This window comes from Mirounga angustirostris, unplaced genomic scaffold, assembly GCF_029215605.1.
Source record: "Mirounga angustirostris isolate CCGP_5_RB_7025 unplaced genomic scaffold, mMirAng1.0.hap1 SCAF_12, whole genome shotgun sequence".
Classification (NCBI taxonomy): domain Eukaryota; kingdom Metazoa; phylum Chordata; class Mammalia; order Carnivora; family Phocidae; genus Mirounga; species Mirounga angustirostris.
In genome coordinates, this window is record NW_026991720.1 from 74,499,633 (window position 1) to 74,520,737 (window position 21,105).

The 21,105-nt window shown below is 39.4% G+C and overlaps 1 pseudogene; it reads left to right on the forward strand.

The window, feature by feature from the left end:
* Nucleotides 1-9,409: 9,409 nt before the first annotated feature.
* Nucleotides 9,410-9,740, forward strand: LOC123836004 (large ribosomal subunit protein eL33-like; annotated as a pseudogene).
* The last annotated feature ends 11,365 nt before the right edge of the window (nt 9,741-21,105 follow it).

Here is a 21,105-nt window from a genome sequence, read left to right on the forward strand (position 1 = left end):
ATTTTTTGGACACAATTGAGACTATCTTTGACTATAATTATCAGATCACAACTACTGGGACATGAATTCTATATATGATCACATAATTTATAGTATAATACACCACCAGCTGATTCAAATGAATCAATATTGGTAAAGACTGGAAATGTGCCAACACCTAGTAAGTCCTATATAAGTGTTCATTATTATTTGTTACATTTGTTTTTTTCATGGTGTTATGGGTTAAAAGAAAACTGCCCACAATGCTCAATTAAGTCTTTGATGTGTTTTAAAATAGAAAGTCATAGAAAACCATCCATTGTGCCCTACTTTTCATGTGCTGGTGAATATTTTTATGACTGATACAAGTGGAATTGAATGTGATATATATTCTGATACATCAGTACCCCTTAATAAAGTTTCATTCCATGAACTATTTGATAATGGGCACTGAAAAAAGTACAAAAGATTTTCAAATGATTACCTAGGCTACTTATGCTTTCAAAATGCACTAAAAATGTGTAAGAGAAGTGAGAAGCAAGCTTCTTACAAATTTTAAATAACTTACCCCAGAAAAAGAAAATCATCTTTGGACTATTACACATATGAACCACCTGTAAGAATCCTAAATGGATGTAACATCTGTGGTTCTAGATAAAAGGTTTCATCATTTATTGAAGTCCTAAAATGTCATGCACAGACTTAGTTTTTAAATGGTTTTCCATTGACAAAAGAATATTATTTCTCAGAAGTTTCTAAATGTTTGATAATTTTAAATAAGGCCAGGTCTAGTTATTTTGAAATGCTACTCCAATCTAAGAAAAACAGTCCTGGAGTATTAGAGATTCCTACAGTCATACACACAAGAAGAAATGTTCAGTATTTTCAGTAAAAATAAAAGAATTTTATTTTTCTTAACTAAAAAATATCTGCTATTACCACAGCTTGTCTTCAGCTTGAATTTGTAAGGTTGATCTTAAAACTAAAGTCCAGGGGCGCCTGGGTGGCTCAGTTGGTTAAGCGACTGCCTTCGGCTCAGGTCATGATCCCGGAGTCCCGAGATCGAGTCCCGCATCGGGCTGCCTGCTCAGCAGGGAGTCTGCTTCTCCCTCTAACCCTAGCCCCTCTTGTGCTCTCTCTCTCACTCTCTCTCTCTCAAATAAATAAATAAAATCTTAAAAAAAAAAAAACTAGAGTCCATACACAGGGTCAAGAATGCTATCTACATAACAATTAGTAAGATATATTTGAGAATAAAGAAACATTTCCAACCAAGATAAATTAACTTTATGTTCCTACCCAGAAGATACACATTTCTACCAAGAAGAATGTCACTAAAACCAATCAACAGTTCTTAATTTTCTCTAACTGGAGGGACAGTGGGTGCTACTCTCCTGCATGAACTTCTATAGAGTCCCCCTTCTAACCTCCCTGCCCTTATTTGTGTCCCTTGAAAAACCCCTAGCTACACAGGTAAAGTGTCTAAAATGATAATCTGATCATGTCTCTCCTATTTCTAGGATGTCACTGGATTCCACTCCCCTGCAAACCAAAATCCAAATTCTTTAGCGTTACATGTGGAGCCCATCATGATACAGACGAATGGATGGATTTTCCAAACTTAGCTCTGCACCCCTTTCTCACACTTTCAGCTCTAGCAATTCAGAACAGCATACAGCATCTCAGGCATACCATGTTGTTTAGACGTCCACATCATCAGGCAGTTCCTGTCATTTACAAATCATGTTGCCTCTCCTGGAAAGCTCCCCTATTCGTGCTCTTGCCCCAAGCCACCCTCAAACACGCCCCTGTGTTCTATCTGGATCATTCCTTTTCCAATTTCAAAATCCAAGAGCAGCCTCCTTCCAAAAGGGCTTTACTGTCAACTGCCTTCCTGGTAACTCAGAGGAGAAATAATCATTCCCTGCTCTATGTAACTTTGTTTTCTCTAGATACATTTCTTATTGCAGTTTTTTTATGCGCTAATGAGTATATTCTTTCTCCTGCATTAGATTCTGAGCTTCCTGCAGGCAGAGCCTGTGCCTGATTTGAATTTACCCAGGGCCTAGCTCAGAAGCACAGGGAAGGCGCTCCGTCATGTGTCTGCTTGATTGACTAGATACAAAGGAACCTTGAAAGAATATTTTCTTGCTTTTGTTGACTTCCGAGTCACAAAAGAACTTGGAGCCCTCAGCAGGCCCTGTTGTTCTGTAATTGATGATAGGCCTTTATCAATACTGAGCCATTGAACAAAGAAGCTCTTTCTGAAGATACTAGAACCATCTTCACTTACTTAAATTTCCAGAAACTTGCAGTAGCTAGCCTACCAGTGGCCTCTGAGCAAATTACGCAAACTTATTTCCATTTCCAAACTTTCATAATTTCTAAGGGCAGATGCAAGGAGAGAAATACAAATGCTTCTTCAGATAAAGGTTGTGAGCCTGCTTTAAATCACTTAGAAGCTCTGCTCTATGGGGCAAAAAATCACATTGAAACAAAATATTTTTACCAAGAATGGAATTTCTAAGATACTACATCCTTCAAAGTGACAACATAATGGCAAATTATGACCCACCAAACTCAGAGGAGTAACATTATGTCTGAAGAAATACAGATCAAATCAATGCTAAGCAGTGAGTCTTTTTCACGGAAAATTAATAAGGTAATCACCCAGGCTTCTGGGTCCTGAATCACTTGCTACCTGATGGAGGACCAATAGTAACGAAGAGCAGTGAATTATCTTAGAATGCCCCAGGCCAACCATGAGTTGATGTATTGTGACAGGAGTCATCAATAACCAATATATAGGTGTTTGTGTATATATATGCTGAGGACTGCAGAAGATAGGTCTCATGAATAATACCCAAATGATATAAAACCTAATCCCTGCTTTCAATGAGTTTATAGTCTGGAAAAGGAAATAAGGCTTAAACAGAGAAAATCAAATAACATGCAAAGTATGTGATTTTCAAACACAATGCAAGGTAACAAAAGATTAAGTTTCTGCTTGATTCATTCCACCAACATAGATTGAGTGAAACTGAATACCTAATACTTTGTGTCAGAGTGATACAGACCATAGGAACAATGAGATTTCAGAGGAAAGAGATGTCTATATGTGCACCTGTTGTCGGGAAACTCCGGAGAGAGATTTGAACTGAGGATTCATAAGTAGGTAATATTTAGATTTGCAGAGAAAAAAAGGGAGATGGCCCAAAAGTAGGAAAACAGGTGTGAATCAAAGCACATTACCAGGTCATATTTTTAATTTTTATTCAAATTCTATAATGACTTGGGTTTGCTGTGTTTCAATTCCTGCATGCATGTATCTATACCCCGTACAACTCTCCATTCCTTCATGCTTAACACTGATTCTTCAACATTACTGTGCTCTCTATTCCACCCACTTTCTTGCCCCCGTAACAACAGAAAAGGGACAGAAGAAACCTTTCCCGAATTAAGAGAAGATGCACCCTATAAATGACTCATGTGTGTGTTCACGGAGTATGTCAAGAGAGATGGACGCACGAAAATAATCTGGCTTGAATGCTTATTTACTGAAAATTTTAAACATCCTCTGTGGCTAATAGGCTCATCTAATAAACATATTCAACACCTCAATAAATAGCATATTTTCTATTTGCTTCTTGGCAATTGCTTTCATCCAACTTGCTCAAAGCTCTTCAAAGACAGGGAGCCAGACTTTCCACAGTTCTAAGTCATTCCCTGAGGTAATTTGGGTGGTTAAGGAGGCACATTAATTCTTTCAGGCCACAAGGGGTCCATTTATTGAATATATAGTGAAAAACCAAAAGAGAAACAAAATTCCCCTGAGCCCCAACAATGGGTAAGAACTCTTCTCCAAGCTTTTCGGCCACATCACGCTCCCCACAGCATGTTGATTAGCACAGAGGAAGTAGAATTTTGCATTTTGGTTTTAGAAAACCCAAGGAGAATGTCCACCGATGACTGACTCTCTTATTCTGAAATAATTTCTTCACTATTTAAATCTTGTGTAAGAAAAACTTCCAGCTATGACTGTAGCAGCCTTTCAAAAACATCAACAATAAAGATGAATCAATACAAAAATTTCAATGATAAATTGTATCCAAAGTTTAGAGATATCAATTTTTTGTTAATTGTATTGTTCCTACACATAGATTTTATTTTGCCTTGCTTAAATATGAGGCAGTTTGCAAAGACAATGACCTACCCCAAAGGCTTCCTACAGACATGTCAAGGGTTTAGAGACTTACTCAATTCTGATCTTGAAAACACCTTGGAGTATCATTTAGCCTTGAGAAAGCAGATCCCGACAAGTACCCACTGAGAGGCTAAAAAATCAAGGTCCTCTTCTCCAGCTGGATTTGTGCATAACTCCTGCTAAAGCCAGGGCAAATTTGAATCATAATGAGAAGATCATGTCCTTCAACTAGTTTCCGGGGGCAGAAAAAAACATTAAGATTTATGCTTCAGCCTAGCCCACACTCTTGTCTTGTCAGATCTATTTTTAAAACTCAAATCATTAGAAAATGGCTGTTAAGAATCCTTTCACTTAACTGCTTCAAATATTCATAAGCATTGGTGAAACTGCATGTAACTAGGGAGAATAAGGCAAGAATGTGGAGAAAATTATGGGTTTGCACCTACTTTTTGTGATTTGTGATTCCACAGCATTTGGTTATCAAAAATCACTCTGAGTTTCTTAGCATTAAACTGTTCCATTTTGGAAAATATAATTTTGTCAAAATAACCAGGGACAAGACTCATAATTTATTTTCTATAAAGGTGATTAAAAGGCAGCTACAAATTAGGCTGATACAGTATATCATTAGGTTAAGATGAGGAAAAAGTAATTTAACCCAGGTAGCTCAAGAGAGGGTAACCACTTACAGAGATGTGGGAAGAGCTGAAAACAAGAAAAGTTAAGGCAACCAGAAAACAGGAAGTTGCTACCATTTTTAGGGCAGATGAGCAAAGAGAGCAGATGGTATTATCAGAAGCAGGGAGAGAAAGCCTGCACGCGTGAGCTGGAACCAGGCAGAAGCAACAGGAGGGAGAGGCTTTGTGACTGGATCTAGAACCTTGCAGGAGATGCAGCCTCAGTCTTAAACACCACTAGAAGCACGGCGGACTTCTTCCCGACCCCACTTGCCAATGTCCTGGCACTTCCTGCCTTTGGCCAAACTTAATCAGAAACCAGTGGGCAATGTGGCTTCCAGAAATTAGGCTCCTTTGTGAACCAGAGCAGTGTAGAGGAAGAAAGGGGAATGGATCAGAGAGTAACAGGCAGATGTTTAGTACCATGTATCCTGTCTGCTCTCCAGCAAACATCCTCACTCTGCTCTTGTATTGAAGAACAGGGGCAATTCCATGACCTAGTGTCTCAATAAATAGTATCTACAGGGAGGGCAAACTAGGATGAGGATAAATCTATAATGGAAAAAGCAGCAGTACTCACTCTTATTATCTGGGAGAGAGGCATGTGTGGTGGTTTGTGGCTTGATGAGTGTCCTTGCTTTGATTATGGTCTCACAGTGACCATAATCTGACATTAACTTTCTGTGAGATTATATGCAACCGGAGAACAACATGGTTTCGCTATGAGCATCAGACCAGTTACCAGACGTCAGAAGCTCCTCTTTTCCTTTCTCAGTATACACAGAACTTATATTCATAATATATTTTTAAAGATGTAAGTAAAATATGTATTTATACCTAACATATATAATATGCATATTTTTTCTGTTCTTTCTTCTAGTATGTGATCATGAGTAGTAATTAATATTTTAACACATCCGTCTTCTAACACACATACCATGTTCATTCCCTTTGATCTTAGCTACCACCTTGACAGTAGAGATTCTCTACCTGGTACAGTGACCTACACATTATGCCCTGAAGAGGCTAAACTTTTGGCGGTCCAGCCTTTATTGGCTTGTCCCAATCTCCCATTAACTTTCACTATTGTGCGTGAAAGTACTGAGTCCCCAGTGAATCCTCTAAGTCCCATTAGTCTCCGTTGCAAGAGCAATCCAACTTTCCTTCATCAGCTGGAATCAGTCATCTCACCCAGGTTAACAACCTCTTTCTCTATCTATTGTATTGGTTCAGTGGTATGAGGAGCCCCAAATGGCCAGGTATTAATCTCAACTCCAATTCAACTCAAGAAAACCATCTTCACACCACCTCCCACAACTCCAGTAGAAGCCTACTCTCTTGGTAACAAAATCCTCTGAGACATCTAAAACCAAGGTTGTGGGAATGAGAGCAAAAGTCACTAGAGACCAAAATTGTGAGGGAGGGAGTTCTTAGAAATAATAGTGAAAGGAACCATTCCTATGCTTCCCTCTTTGGCTATGGGAGAAAGAGCACTGGATATTAGCGACCAATTCAAAGCACATATGGCATTTTGTAGGGCAGCATCACCAACACACAGGCAGCCGGAGGCATACTGGGTTTTCAGTAGGCCAGTTTATAATTCTATGAAGCCAACTTCTTCTGAGTGACAAGGTAAATGTATGACTAGAGGATTCTATGGCCCTCCGGCTCACTTCTGCTGTGAATTATTTCCTTGGTCACATACACAATTGTGTGAAATAGCTTTATTCTGAATGAGTCTACCAATGGAATACTGTTAGAAGCATTTTTCACAGAGAGACTGGATGATGTGCACAAGGAACTCCTTGTATTATTTTTGTAATCTTCAGTAGGTCTGAAATTAATTTGGAATAAAAAGTTTAAAAATAAAGAAGCCTAGGTAGGAGAAGAGGAGTTGTTCCTGCCAACAAGAAGACTCAGGAGGAAACAGAACTCAATGTTTAGCAGATTCAGGGAGAAATATGTTATATTAATCAAAATTGCATACCTTCTTTATGTTCAAAATAAGTAATTATTAAACACACTGATACAACATAGCATTTTAACTTATGTGAAATTATCTTGAATTACAGAATTTTTTCTTCCCAATCAGGCCTATTCAAAATATTATTTCAAGTATTTGTTTTTTGTTTTTTGTTTTTTTTACTTATTTGGTTTATTCTTTTATTACCGGGGAACATCTTATCTATAGATTTAGTTCTGCATGCAGGTTTGTCTTAAACTTTTGAGAAGGGTTATTTTTGACAGGGGCATATATTTTCCAAAAAGAGCTTAAAATTTAAATACCAAAACAAACTCACTCATTCCTAATGAATTCCTAAGGAACTTGTATTCTTCTCCCTTTTAAAAAATATTTATTTACTTATTTATTGTTAGTTAGTTAGTTAGTTATTTTTTTGCAGTTCGCTGTATTTCAGCTAACTGCTTGTCTGGTTGTTCTCTGGGTTGGTAATCTGCCCTATCACTTCAACTTGCAACTTGAATCTGATCTACCCATGAAAAAGTGCTAAGTGGATAAACCAGTGTGTAGTACCTGTGCTCTGTTATATTTTTATTTTCACACAAAGGCACTATCTCCTTTTGACAGAAGGAGAAACATTTTTTTTATTTTTGCCCACTTATGAAAGGAATTACACTTAGATACCTGAATTAACTGGTTCTCTAGTTCTAATTTATTCTAATCACATTTTAGTATCTTCAATTGACTGGTACCTGGACTAGCCACCCAACTGACCTGCTCCTTAATTTGGCATTAGTGAAGAAGGAATCTAATTATTATTATTATTTTTAAAGATTTTATTTATTTATTTGACAGAGACAGAGACAGTGAGAGCAGGAACACAAGCAGGGGGAGTGGGAGAGGGAGAAGCAGGCTTCCCCCCCAAGGAGGGAGCCCGATGTGGGACTTGATCCCAGGACCCTGGGATCATGACCTGAGCCGAAGGCAGTCGCTTAACCAACTGAGCCACCCAGGCGCCCAGAAGGAATCTAATTATGAGACTGAGACAGTCTAGTCCCTGACACCACTTGTCCATTTTTAAAAAATAATGCAATGCTCAGCTTGTGTTCACTTGAGGTTTCTTGGCAATCCAATTCTTAAGCTACAGAAGGATCACTGGTGAGTGAGGAGGAAGGTAGAACAAGAAAGCCAAGATGACCACATGATGAAACAGCCAGGAGACAATGCTAAATGCCTTGAGGAATTTAGATTTGAACTTAACGCACCGAGGATCCAGGAAAGGACATCAGGCAGGGGAGTGGTTTGAACAGATTGGCATTTTCAAAATTTATTCAAAATGACAAGGTTCTTTTCAATATGCAAATATACTTCAGAAGTTAAGTCTCTGTCATTCAAGCTTGCAGTGAACTATTTTGATCTGCTAATCAGAGGGCAGCTGGAGAGGACTAGGTTTTGAGGAGGTGGAGATGGACAGCGCCAAGAACAGATTTTGTCTAGAGATTGCTGTCTACAGCACATCACTCCGGAAAATTGTCCCCAGTCACCTGCAGCAAATGCTAGAGTCGTATATATCTATAAGTTTAAGGCCAGTATGCACAATCTTGCCCCAGGATATGATCCTAGAAAAAGGCTTCATTTTGTTTAATCAAACTAATCTCGGGATTAGACTGATTGGAATGTGATTCAACCACGAAATATTATGAGTGAGGGGCCCTAGACATCCAACCTGTCTCAAAACAATACCTAATCTGACCAGCTCACACCACCTCTTCAAAAAAGTAAACCCTTCCCTGATAAAAAGCTACTAAATATACTACCAGTGTACTTTAAAAGCAGGATTTCAAAGAACAAAGCCAGAACATGTGGAAGCCAGGTCTGACATCTTTTCAATCAGTTACTTTGCTGAACTTTAGGAAGGTGTAACTTACAAGGGCGCCTGCGTGGCTCAGTCAGTGGAGGGTCTGACTCTTGGGTTTTGGGTTTTGGCTCAGGTCATGATCTCATGGGTTGAGAGATTGAACACTGCATTGGGCTTCACGCTGGTTGGGGAGTCTGAGATTCTCTCTATCCCCATACCCCTCCCCACTGCTTGCACTCTCTCTCTCAAATAAATAAATAAATAAATAAATAAATAAATCTTTAAAAAATTTAAAAAGAATCTGTAACTTACATTCAAAAAAAAACTTTCTTTTTTTTAGCCTTTCTCTTTTTTTCTTTTTAAAGATTTTATTTATTTGACAGAGAGACACACAGTGAGAGAGGGAACACAAGCAGGGGGAGTGGGAGAGGGAGAAGCAGGCTCCCTGCAGAGCAGGGAGCCCGATGTGGGGCTCGATCCCAGGACCCTGGGATCATGACCTGAGCGGAAGGCAGACGCTTAACGATTGAGCCACCCAGGCGCCCCAGCCTTTCTCTTTCCACCATCTTATGAGAATAGTGACAGACAGGCTAAAGGACAGAGGGAAAGGATGCTTGAGGGAAGGGCACAACGAGACAGAAAGGGTTTCTGAAGCTGTGTTTGGAAGCCCATGCAGGGTGCCCACCTGTGGAGGCCTCATGGGAACACGACTCCTAACTAAAACAACAACGATGTCTGGAAGGCTGTGGTCCAAGGCCATTTTTGCTGGCTATACGCAGTGTGTCTGGAACCAGAAGGAGCACACAGCTCTTCTTAAGACTGAGGGGGTTTATGCTCTGGATGAAACTGAATTCCATCTAGGCAAGAGATGTGCTTATGTGTACAAAGTAAAGAACAACATAGTGACTCCTGGTAGCAAACAGCAAAGCTAGAGTAAACTGGGGAAAAGGAACTCGTGCTCATGGAAACCGTGGCACGGTTCATGCCAAATTCCAAAGAAACCTTCCAGCTAAAGCCACTGGCCACAGAATCCATGTGATGCTGTACCCCTCAAGGATTTAAACTTACTGAAAAAATAAATAAATAAAGGTGTAGATTTGAGGAGGTGGAGATGGACAGTGGATTTAAACTTACTGAAAAAATAAATAAAGGATTTAAACTTACTGAAAAAATAAATAAATAAAGGTGTAGATTTGTTCTTTTGTTAAAAAAATATGTTCTTTTTTAATTTACTTCCTGTATATCATTTCCTGAAAAAAGTAAAATGTCTCTGTGATACCTTTATAAGCAACTCTAATTTTGAACTGGTAATTTGGGCATCCAGATTATGCTCAGCAAAGTATGAATCATATAGATCCCATTATGCGATTACGCAAATGCACACTAAATATACAATTACAAGCATATATGGGCAGTGAAATTTAATTAATTATTATGACTTAGCTCACTTGCCCAATGTAGTTTTATTAACTAACCGTCCACAGATGTGTTTCCTCTCTTGATTCATTTACATTTTAATACCATGTAGAAATGATAAATTATCGTAACAGCAGATGATAAAAACAGATGGAATAAACATAATTGAACCCAAAATGATTTACATAGGTTTGAATTGAACAGTTTGTGTATTTAAGTCAGTATTAAATGCTTTATTCTTGTATTGTGGCTATTTAGGAAGAATTTCACAAACACAAACACACACACAGGCATTCAAGCCAGCCAAGGGCATTTAAAAATGCATATTTAAAGGCTTTAAATAGCTTTTAAATTGAAGAGCAATCATTAATTATACTTAAAGGTATAAATATTAAAAGAAAAATGTGATCAAAAGGATCAGACAGAGTAACCTAGGGATTATAAAAATTATCAATAAACACTAATGCTAAGTGAAGTGAACATTTGACAAATTACCAGATATAATTGAAAATCTCAGCCACTTATAGATTACATTGTCCCCTGGAGGGCTTCATTCCAAACTTAAATAATTGATTATCTTCCTGAAGATGAAATCTAAAACCATCAGAATCACTTCATTCCATTCCAAAATAGTATTTGTATGTGTGCACGTGTGTATGCATCCCCGAGTCTCTTAATGGGCATACATTTGAATTGACATACAAAACTATTACTTCTCTTTCTTTGAAATCCCATCCAGTAAAACTGCAATTACATTAAAAAGTCAATATTTGGGGCATCAAATTTCTCTGATGTCAAAAAAGTGAAGAAAACTTGTTCTCATTTCTCAAAAAAAAGATTACAGGAATAGCATAGGACAGGAACCGGTTACCAGAAAATGACTGCTCAGTGGTCCGTGGAAAGCCTTCCTTCCCCCGTTTATATCATATGATATTCCTGGCAGAATCCTCCTTTGGCGGGAAATAGAGGATTATAAATGTGTGGACTTCAAACTACCTTCACTCTCCTTGAACAGTTATTTTCACCATAATTCATCTCTCAGGAGGTATCCTCAACCTTAATAATTTACTTCTAGCTTTATGTGCACAGTGCTAAAAGAAAGAGCCTAAAATTGTGTCAAAAAGAGAAGAGCATTTTCTTCTCCTTTTTTTTTAAAAGATTTTATTTATTTATTTGCCAGAAAGAGAGGGAGAGAGAGAGAGCAAAGGAGGGGGAGGGGCAGGCAGAGGGAAAAGGAGGCTCCCTGCTGAACAAGGAGCCCAATGTAGGACTGGATCCCAGGACCCTGGGATCATGACCTGAGCTGAAAGCAGATGCTTAACGACTGGGCCACCCAGGTGTCCCAAGAAGAGACTTTTCTAAAATCGAATTATCTTAGAGTCAAATATGGAAATTTTTTTTTAACTTTAAGGATAGGTATTTCTATTCAGAGCTTCATCTTGCCATATTGCAGAAAAGAATTTTTTTTAGCCCTGGACTGCCCTTGGGATTCAGAGGTATTTGAGAAGTAGGTTGACCCCTTCAGGTTAAAAAGGCCAAGTTTATATGCCATGAAGTCATTAAGGCTGATCAATATTGCATTGCCAAGAAGTGGGCCTCAAAAGCTACACCATCTCAGGAACAAGGGACAAGTTGGAGACGAATCAGCTGTAAAGCATAAAGATCAAGATTCATCAGAAGAAGCAGAACTAAAGTGGGTGAGAACCAACCACTTGGCTGTCAAAAGACAGGGATTTTTTTGTTTTATGTTGAAACTTCCAAGAAATTAGAAAGCCAAGGAGGTACAGTAAAATAGTCACACTAAAAAGAGAATGATAATTACTATTTACACAAGGAAACCACATATTGTTCTTTGGCCACAGTCATTGTTGCTGCCTGAGGTAAGTATCATGGCTTATTTTTTATTTCTAATTCTCTATCTGAAATAAAAAGATACAATGGGCTGTGGAACATGGATGCCCCGTCTCTCTCCATACCCACACCTCAATCTGCATTCACTGCCACAACCCCTTCCTGCACCATTTGTATGTTCTCAGCACTGTCAAGGAGCGTCTTCAATGGTTAAAAATAAAACAAAATAGTTGTGATGAATCAAGATACAAAAACTAGCTAACTTAGACCCTCATGAACAACTTAAAACCTGGTAATGTTTAGGCTTTATCTCTACCCTGCGTTCTTGCAAATACACGTTTATTAGCTTACCTTTCCTTGAATAACCATAAGAAGGTCTTAAAATCCTGATAACATTTTCTGGGAATTATAATACTTTTCAGTATTGCATACTATTAAGCCACTTAATGGTAGAGATGGAAATTTTGAATTTTCATAAATAAAAAATATTTTCACCACAGCAAGTCCTTACTCTCTACAGTCATGCTTGATTTCTAGAAACTTTGATACCCATAATGAAGTAAGTAAATTACCTTTGATAGTGATATCACACCACCTTTGTGCCACAGCTCAAAAGCTGGGCAAAGACCTCAAGCCAATGGCCTGTATGACTGGTGATGCTCGGAAGGGAATCATCAGAGTCACATTCTACCTGTACTGGCAACTCTGCCTGCATTTGCAGTAACAATAGCAATCCCCATTTTACATCATAAAGAGCTGTGTTCAAAATGGTTTCGATGTCAATAGACCTACCCTATGACCCAGCAATTGCACTACTGGGTATTTACCCCAAAGATACAAATGTAGGGATCTGAAGGGTACGTGCACCCCGATGTTTAGAGCAGCAATGTCCACAATAGCCAAACTATGGAAAGAGTCGAGATGTCCATCGACAGATGAATGGATAAAGAAGATGTGGTGTATATATACAATGGAATATTATGCAGCCATCAAAAGGAATGAGATCTTGCCATTTGCAATGACGTTGGATGGAACTGGAGGGTATTATGCTGAGTGAAATAAGTCAATCAGAGAAAGACATGTATCATATGACCTCACTGATTGAGGAATTCTTAATCTCAGGAAACAAACTGAGGGCTGCTGGAGTGGGGGGTGGGGTGGGAGGGATGGGGTGGCTGGGTGATAGACATTGGGGAGGGTATGTGCTATGGTGAGCGTTGTGAATTGTGTAAGACTGTTGAATCACAGACCTGCACCCCTGAAACAAATAATACATTATATGTTAAAAAAAAAAAAAAAGAAGAAGAAGAAGCTAGCAGGAAGGGAAGAATGAAGGGGGGGAAATTGGAGGGAGAGACAAACCATGAGACACTATGGACTCTGAGAAACAAAATAAGGGTTCTAGAGGGGAGAGGGGTGGGGGGGTTAGCCTGGTGATGGGTATTAAGGAGGGCATGTTCTGCATGGAGCACTGGGTGTTATACGCAAACAATGAATCATGGAACACTACGTCAAAAACTAATGATGTAATGTATGGTGATTAACATAATAAAAAAAAGACAAGAGTAACAAATGCTGGAGAGGATGTGAAGGAAAGATAACATTGTGCACTGTTGGTGGGAATGCAAATTGGCACAGCCACCATAGAGATTCCTCAAAAAATTAAAAATAGAACTACCATGTGATCCAGCAATTCCACTTCTGGGTATATACCCAAAGGAAATGAAAACAGGATATCAAAGAAATATCGATACTCCCATGTTCATTGCACCATTATTCACAATAGCCAACACATGGAAACAACCTAAGTGTCCACTGATGGATGAATGGATAAAGAAAATGTGATATAAATACATAATAGACTATTATTCAGCCATGACAAGAAGGAAATCCTGCTATTTGCAACAACATATATGGACCTTGACGGCATTATGCTAAGTGAAATACATTAGGGAAAGACAAATACCGTATGATCTCACTTATATGTGGAATCTAAGACCACTGAACTCATAGAAACAGAGTATAATAGTGGCTACCAGGGGCTGAAGCTGGGAGAAATGGAGAGTTGTTGGTTGAAGGGTACAGACTTTTAGTTATAAGATGAATAATTTCCAGGAAGCTAAGGTACAGCATGGTGATTAGAATTAATGCTACATTGTATACCTGAAAGTTGATTTGAGAGTAGAATTTTAATGTTCTCCTATAACAACTACAAAATGGTAATCACGTGAGGTGGATAATGTGTTAACTAAAACTTAAACTTACAATGTTATATGTCAGTTATATCTCAATAAAGCTGGGGGGAAAAGATTTATTGCATTAAAGGTAAAAAAAAGATGTGGTATATATATATATATACAATGCAATATTATGCAGCCATCAAAAAAAAAAATGAAATCTTGCCATTTGCAACAATGTGGACGGAACTAGAGGGTATTATGCTGAGCAAAATAAGTCAATCAGAGAAAGACAAGTATCATACGATCTCATTGATATGAGGAATTTGAGAAACAAGACAGAGGATCAAAGGGGAAGGGAGGGAAAAATGAAACAAGACAAAACCAGAGAGGGAGACAAACCGTAAGAGACTCTTAATCTCGGGAAACAAACTGAGGATTGCTGGAGTGGAGGGGGGTGGGAGGGATGGGGTGGCTGGGTGATGGACATTGGGGAGGGTATGTGCTATGGTGAGTGCTGTGAATTGTGTAAGACTGATGAATCACAGACCTGTACCCCTGAAACAAATAATACATTATATGTTAATTTAAAAAAAAAGAGCAAAAAAAAAAAATGGTTTCGATGTCAACCATGGAAAATACTACCTTGCAAAGTCCCTGTTCATAGGTATATTTCCAAACATTATTAGTGAGGTAAATGAATGATCTCTCTCTATCACAGAATCCTGCTTTTGCCTACATTCATAGAAATTTAAAATACTGTCATTGCAGCACCTCTACAAATTTGATTTGAAACCTTGGTAGCCATGCCAGGATCCAGCAATCAAGCAATCAGACTACAGACGATATTGCATATACAGGGATGTCTGGATGGCTCAGTTGGTTAAGCGTCTGCCTTGGGCTCAGGTCATGATCTCAGGGTCCTGGGACTGAGTCCCACATCAGGCTCCTTGCTCAGCAGGGAGGCTGCTTCTCCCTCTGCCTGTCGTTCCCCCCTCCAACAAATAAATAAATAAAATATTTAATATATATTGCATATACAGGTTCTCTGAGGCTCCATAGGTTTAATAACTTTGATAATTTGTTCTGATCAGTTTTGTTGCTGTTTTACCTTCTAGTTCTTTGGAATCTTTGTTGATTTCTGCTCAGAGCAAACTGCTTTTTTGTTAGATATCTTAGCTCTACATCTTCTATGATTTAATATGCTAGTTTCTCTTGGTTGTCTGAGCCCTTCAATTTATCAGCATTTTGAGACTTTTTTTTAAATCCCAAAAGGACCAAAAGAGATCCAACTCATCCATAGTTAGAGGTTTCTGGATTATATCCGCCTGCTGAGTTCGACATTAGGCATTTCCTTCTGAACTACTTGGTCCAAAATACCTTGAGGGAAACTAGGGACATAATTCTACCAACCTATTTTCTGTTTCAATTGGATGCATGTTCATTGGCTAATTCTTCACCTTCAACTCAGCCATAAACAAACAGTCCTGCCTCCAGAGTCAGTGATGTAATTGTTGTGGACAGTGTGCTAAAATGAGGTACCTTCCAGACCTGTGCTGAGTGTTTAACACGCCTCATTTTATGATCTGATCATAGACCATCTCCAGAATCCACCCCTCAGTGCCCTCCTACTGTGTTATGCTCCAAATCTCTGCGGCTGCTTTTCCTTCCTTTAACAAAGGAAGTTCATTCCTGCTCTAGAATCCCTGCAGCCACTCTTTCTAGAGCAGAGCCTCCAAAATCTTCCTGACTTGCACCTTCCCACGGTTTAAGCCTCAGATGGAATGTCAGTGGTGCCTTACCTGATTTATCATTCAGAATGAGTGTCCCCACCTCCTCATACACACAGTACACGAACAAGGAAGTTTCCAGGTGGTTCCCAAGTAGAAGGCAAGGATGACTAGCAGCCTAAGCTGATAAACAAGCCATTACTTTGTAGGGCCAAAGCTCTGCAAGTTAAACTTTTTCAGAGTTTCAGAAGTTGATATAAGGTTAAAGTCTTAGTCTTTTCATAATATAGTCTTGAAGTGCCTTCTGTAACAGAATGATAATCCATATTATTTTCATGAGGAGGCCGTTTGATTTCATTTCAATTGTTTGCAAAACAGCATTCTGTGTGAGAACTTTCATGAGATGAAGGATAAATCTGAAATGATTTGTGAAGGCACTTAGCCCTGTGCTAAGGACATAGCAGATGCTTAATAACACTTGTTGCCTGATTACACATGTAGCATATTTAAAAATGACAATGACATTCTCTGACAGGTTACACAATTCAACGCTGTAATATGGACTGTTGAAATGAGGTACAGTGACAGACTCTCTCTCCCACTCTGCGGCTACCAAGAGTATGTCATTTTGAAGTCATTCCTTTCCTTTTCCATTAGGGAGCTCTTTTTGAAAGGCAAAGACTTCAGGAGATTATAGCAAACCCCTGTTGGGTTGTATATTCAGGCTCTCTTTGGCAAGAAATCCCCCCCCAACTTGACCCCACCATTAATGGGGTTCCTGAAGCCAAGCGTCTATGTGATTTTGCCCTAATTAGGCCAGTCAGACTTCTTCCAGGTACTTAAATTTCTGATGTAAAAGATAAAAAAACTGAGAGTTCCAAATATTGGTAACATAAACAGTGGAGTTCTACTTCTGTCCAATATAGGAGCCACTGGTTGCAGGTGGCTACTTAAAATTAAATTTCAATTTCTTTTTTTTTTTTTAAGATTATTTATTTATTTATTTATTTGACAGAGAGAGAGAGACAGGGAGAGAGGGAACACAAGCAGGGGGAGTGGGAGAAGGAGAAGCAGGCTTCCCGCTGAGCAGGGAGCCGGATGTGGAGTTCCATCCCAGGATCCTGGGATCATGACCTGAGCTGAAGGCAGACGCTTAACGACTGAGCCACCCAGGCGCCCCAAATTTCAATTTCAATTAATTAAAATTAAAAATTCATTTCCTCAGTTGCATTAGCCACATTTCAAGGGCTCAATATTATAAGTCATCTCCATCACAGATGATTCTATTAGACAGATTTGCTCTAGAAGAAGACTCAACAAAGTACATCCCACAGGTCAAATCTTTTTGTATAAACCATGAGATAGGTTCTGGTTTTGTTTTGTTTTGTTTTCATTTTAAAATGGTTAGAAAAAAATTTTTAAAGAGTATTTCCAGACGTGAAAATTATGTGAAATTCAAATATCAGAGTTCACAAATAAAATTTTATTGGAACGGAGCCATGCACATTCATTTACATATTATAGATGGCTGCCTTCATGCTACAGTGGCAGAATTAAGTATGTGCAACAGAGATCATACAACCAGCAAAGTCTAAAATATTTATTATCTGGTCCTTTATAGAAAAAGTTTGCTAACTCCTGCTCTGGAGAGACATGCTAAGGTCTGTAAAGCTTTCTCAGATTCTTGAGAATTTATGAAAAGACCAGATAATACTTACCCTGGCGTGCTAATGACTTTCAGATCAGTGGAAAGTTTTTTCATTTCTGTGATGGAGATTGGAAAGGAGAAGGACCACTGTTAAGAAGTGGGGTTGGAGGGAATAAAGGAGAAGAGTGTCTTCTTCCCCAATACCCACAGACAGGTGCTAGAGCATTGTTATTTTACTGTGCTTACTTCAGTGTACCCAGGCCCCCCACTGCCTAAAAAGGAATGGAAAAAAAAAAAAAAAAGAAGAAGCCTTCACATTTCCCTCGTCTAAACCAGGGGCTCCTAGACCTCCCCTGTGAGAGTCCTGCTAAGTTCCCTTTAAGTGAACACAGCACCAATTCTCCCTGCAGCTGCACAGCTAGACATGCAGGCCAGAGCTGATGGGCATAATTAGGCCTCAAGCCAGGTGTAAGTGCAATCAGAGTGGAAAATACGCCACAGCATCCTTGGTGAACTGTGAACTCCTCCCTACACGGAAAGGAGGCACACTGGTTATGTGTGAGTGTTTCTTGAAAAGATGTCATTACATCAGGGTAATCACAAGTCAAGAAATGTCCAGGGTCATCACAGTGTATGAGTTATACTTTACAGGGACATGCCATAAATTGACAGAAGAAAAAGAATACTAGGCAGAAGAATATAAGAGATCAAGACAGAATTCCTGAAATGGGTACAGATATGAAAGTGTCTAGGGGTTCAGAAGAAAAGCTGAGCTTCACAGAAATTCTGGGTCACTTGCTGTGACAAGTAATTCTCGACTCAGGACTCTCACAATAGGAGGCTTCAAAGATTCTTCTCTCTAATAATGAGCCCGACAAATCATGTTTCATTTTTTCAAGGAGGTGCCAGGTAATCATTTTGCCTCTAGTCTAATAGAATCACTATGGGAAAGTAGGTTAGAGGACCAGCATGACATCAGATGACCTGATTTTGAATCCTGTCCCTACCACTAAGTAGCTGCCTCATTGATCTCAACTGTAAAATAAGATACCTACTTATGAATTTGTTTGGATGAATAACCAAGATACAGTTCAAGTGAAAGTGTTTACCACTGAAATAGGCAAGAGCAGTAAATATGGATGCTGATTTGGAAGATATTGCTAATGGCCTAGCCAATGCCCATCACTGCCACCACCTTCTTTGCAGATTCCTGAGAATATTCAGTCACTGCCTAGTTCCAAGCAATAGATCACGATCTGTTTAAATCCAATTTGACAACCTTATGCCACACTTTCCCAGCCTCCCTTGTAGTTAGGGCTTGGCAGGTGTTCCAATTCTAGCCAATGAGACCTTACTAGAAAGTGCCTGGATGAGGGATGGGATGGGCGTGGGGCAGGGGATGGGGGGAGGCAGGTCCGGGAAAGCTTTGGTTTTCTCAGATGGAAGGGGACACACAATGAAGTAATACCTATGAAGAAAAGGCCACAAGAATTCCAGAGCCACAACCATAACATCCCACAGCCACTGGACCAGTAACCAATACTCCCCGTGCTGTTGAGAAAAATAAACCCCTAAACTATTAGGCATCATCTGACTTTCACCCATTCTTAAAAATGTATTAGATAGAATAAAGGTACCCAAAATGCCCTGATAAAATTTTTTTATTTCCCTAGAAATTTGCCAGTCACCAATATGGAAATGGGAAAAGAAAGAAGTGAAAAGTGTTAACTAGGATTTCTGTCCCTTGCAATTACCTCCTAGGGAGTGTGTCTTTAAGTCCTGATCCTCTCCTACCCCATTAGCAATCTACCGTGCCATGGAGAGGTCACCGTGGATACCACAACCATCTAATGCTACTGGGAGACAGACACAAGGATGACAAAAAGTAGCTGACACCTTTCCAGTACTTACCAGATGTAAGGGACTATTCTGAGACTGTTATACATATTGACTCATCTAACACAATTATCCACTGACATCAGTGCTATTATTAACCCCATTTTAGAAAATGGAGAAACTGAGGCACAGAAGAGTTGAAGGACTTGCCTAAGGCACCACAGCCAAAAGACAATAGAACCAGGGTCCAAACTCAAGCAAAATTTAAGCGCTACGTGCTAGCACCTCGCCTGCTGAGGTGGCAGTAAGCCTGAGGCTCCGCAAGGTAAGGATTTAGAAGGATTTGGTGAACTGATCTGGCAGACCTCTGGAAAACCTCCATCTCTTATTTTGCCAAGTCATCTCTTTACCAAGCTCTTCTCCCTAGAAGAGGTAATAGGGTAAAATAGGGTAAAAACGGGTCAGCTGGTTTAGAAAGTTAGCCAACCCAAAACGCCTACCAACAACTAGAAGAGACTAGAAGGTGTTTAGCCTTAAAAACAATGGCGAAGAGAAGCACCTAATGGGGGAGGAGCTCCCCAGAATAGAGATATAGACGTAACATTCCAGAATTTCGAAGGTAGGATGCCATTAATCCCCTCCTGTATCAGTGCTCAGGCTGTCGGGATGTAGCCCTTACTCTCCCATCTCCCTTGACCCTGACACCAAGTTGACATCTGTCCAGCACATCTGTATAGCAGCTCAGCACCTAACCTGGGGAACTGCTCTCGGCCTGCTCAAGCAACAGTCTTGAGGAAGGGCGATCTATAGCTTGTCTAACTTGACACAGGCCTATCACAGGGGAGCAGAGACAAGACGTTAGTTTTGAGCTAAGCCGTCCTTTTTGGGATGAGTAACTCAGCTGAACAAGACAACTGTGACATTTTCTTTGCATATCATACCTAAAGTAAATTATATATAATTTCATTTTAAGAGAAAGGAATGGTTTAAGCGACCAGCAAAAGTACCTTTTGTTTCTACTGGTTTTGTTTCTACTGTAGCATTTCTAATAGAGCCCAAATTCATGTTTGCTTACATACTCATCTGTTTAAGACACAAAGGACTGAGTTCTTGCAATGCAACAGGCATAATGTAAAATCATACTAACAAAGCAAGAGATGTGCCCCATACCCCTTCTATTTCTTTCTAGAGATTTTAGGAGTGGAAACTACATTTTATGCCGGTACATTAATGTATCTTGGATTTGCCTGTACCCGTGAAACAGAACTTTGAATTCTCTGATAAGCCTGATGGTAGCAGAGTACAGATAGGCAGCTCTTCTGGGGAGGGTCTATTTGGAAAGTGATTAGCATTTGAATTGAGAAATGATTGATGACTGAGGACAATAAAATGTTTAAGGCAGGCGTTCCAAAAGAGGAAGTCTGACTTTTAAAGCATTTGATAAATGCCTGACAGATTTTACCTCACAGATCCACTCTTTGTTATTCTAAAACATCTATTTCTTTCGTTATTCCAGGTCATCCCAACACTGTCTACTGTCCCCAGGGAGACACACACACACACACACACACACCCTCAAACAAAAACTGTCACCCTCCACCCTCACCCCTTCCCCAAAAAAACACAGATTTAGGGAATTAAAAACTCTTTTCTCCTCACTTACACAAAACAAGTCTGCTGAATTCATGTCATCACGAAATTGCCTGTTTTGATGGGTGGTAATTGTTCTGAAGGAAACTGTCTGTATTTTATTGATCTTTAAGGAGCCC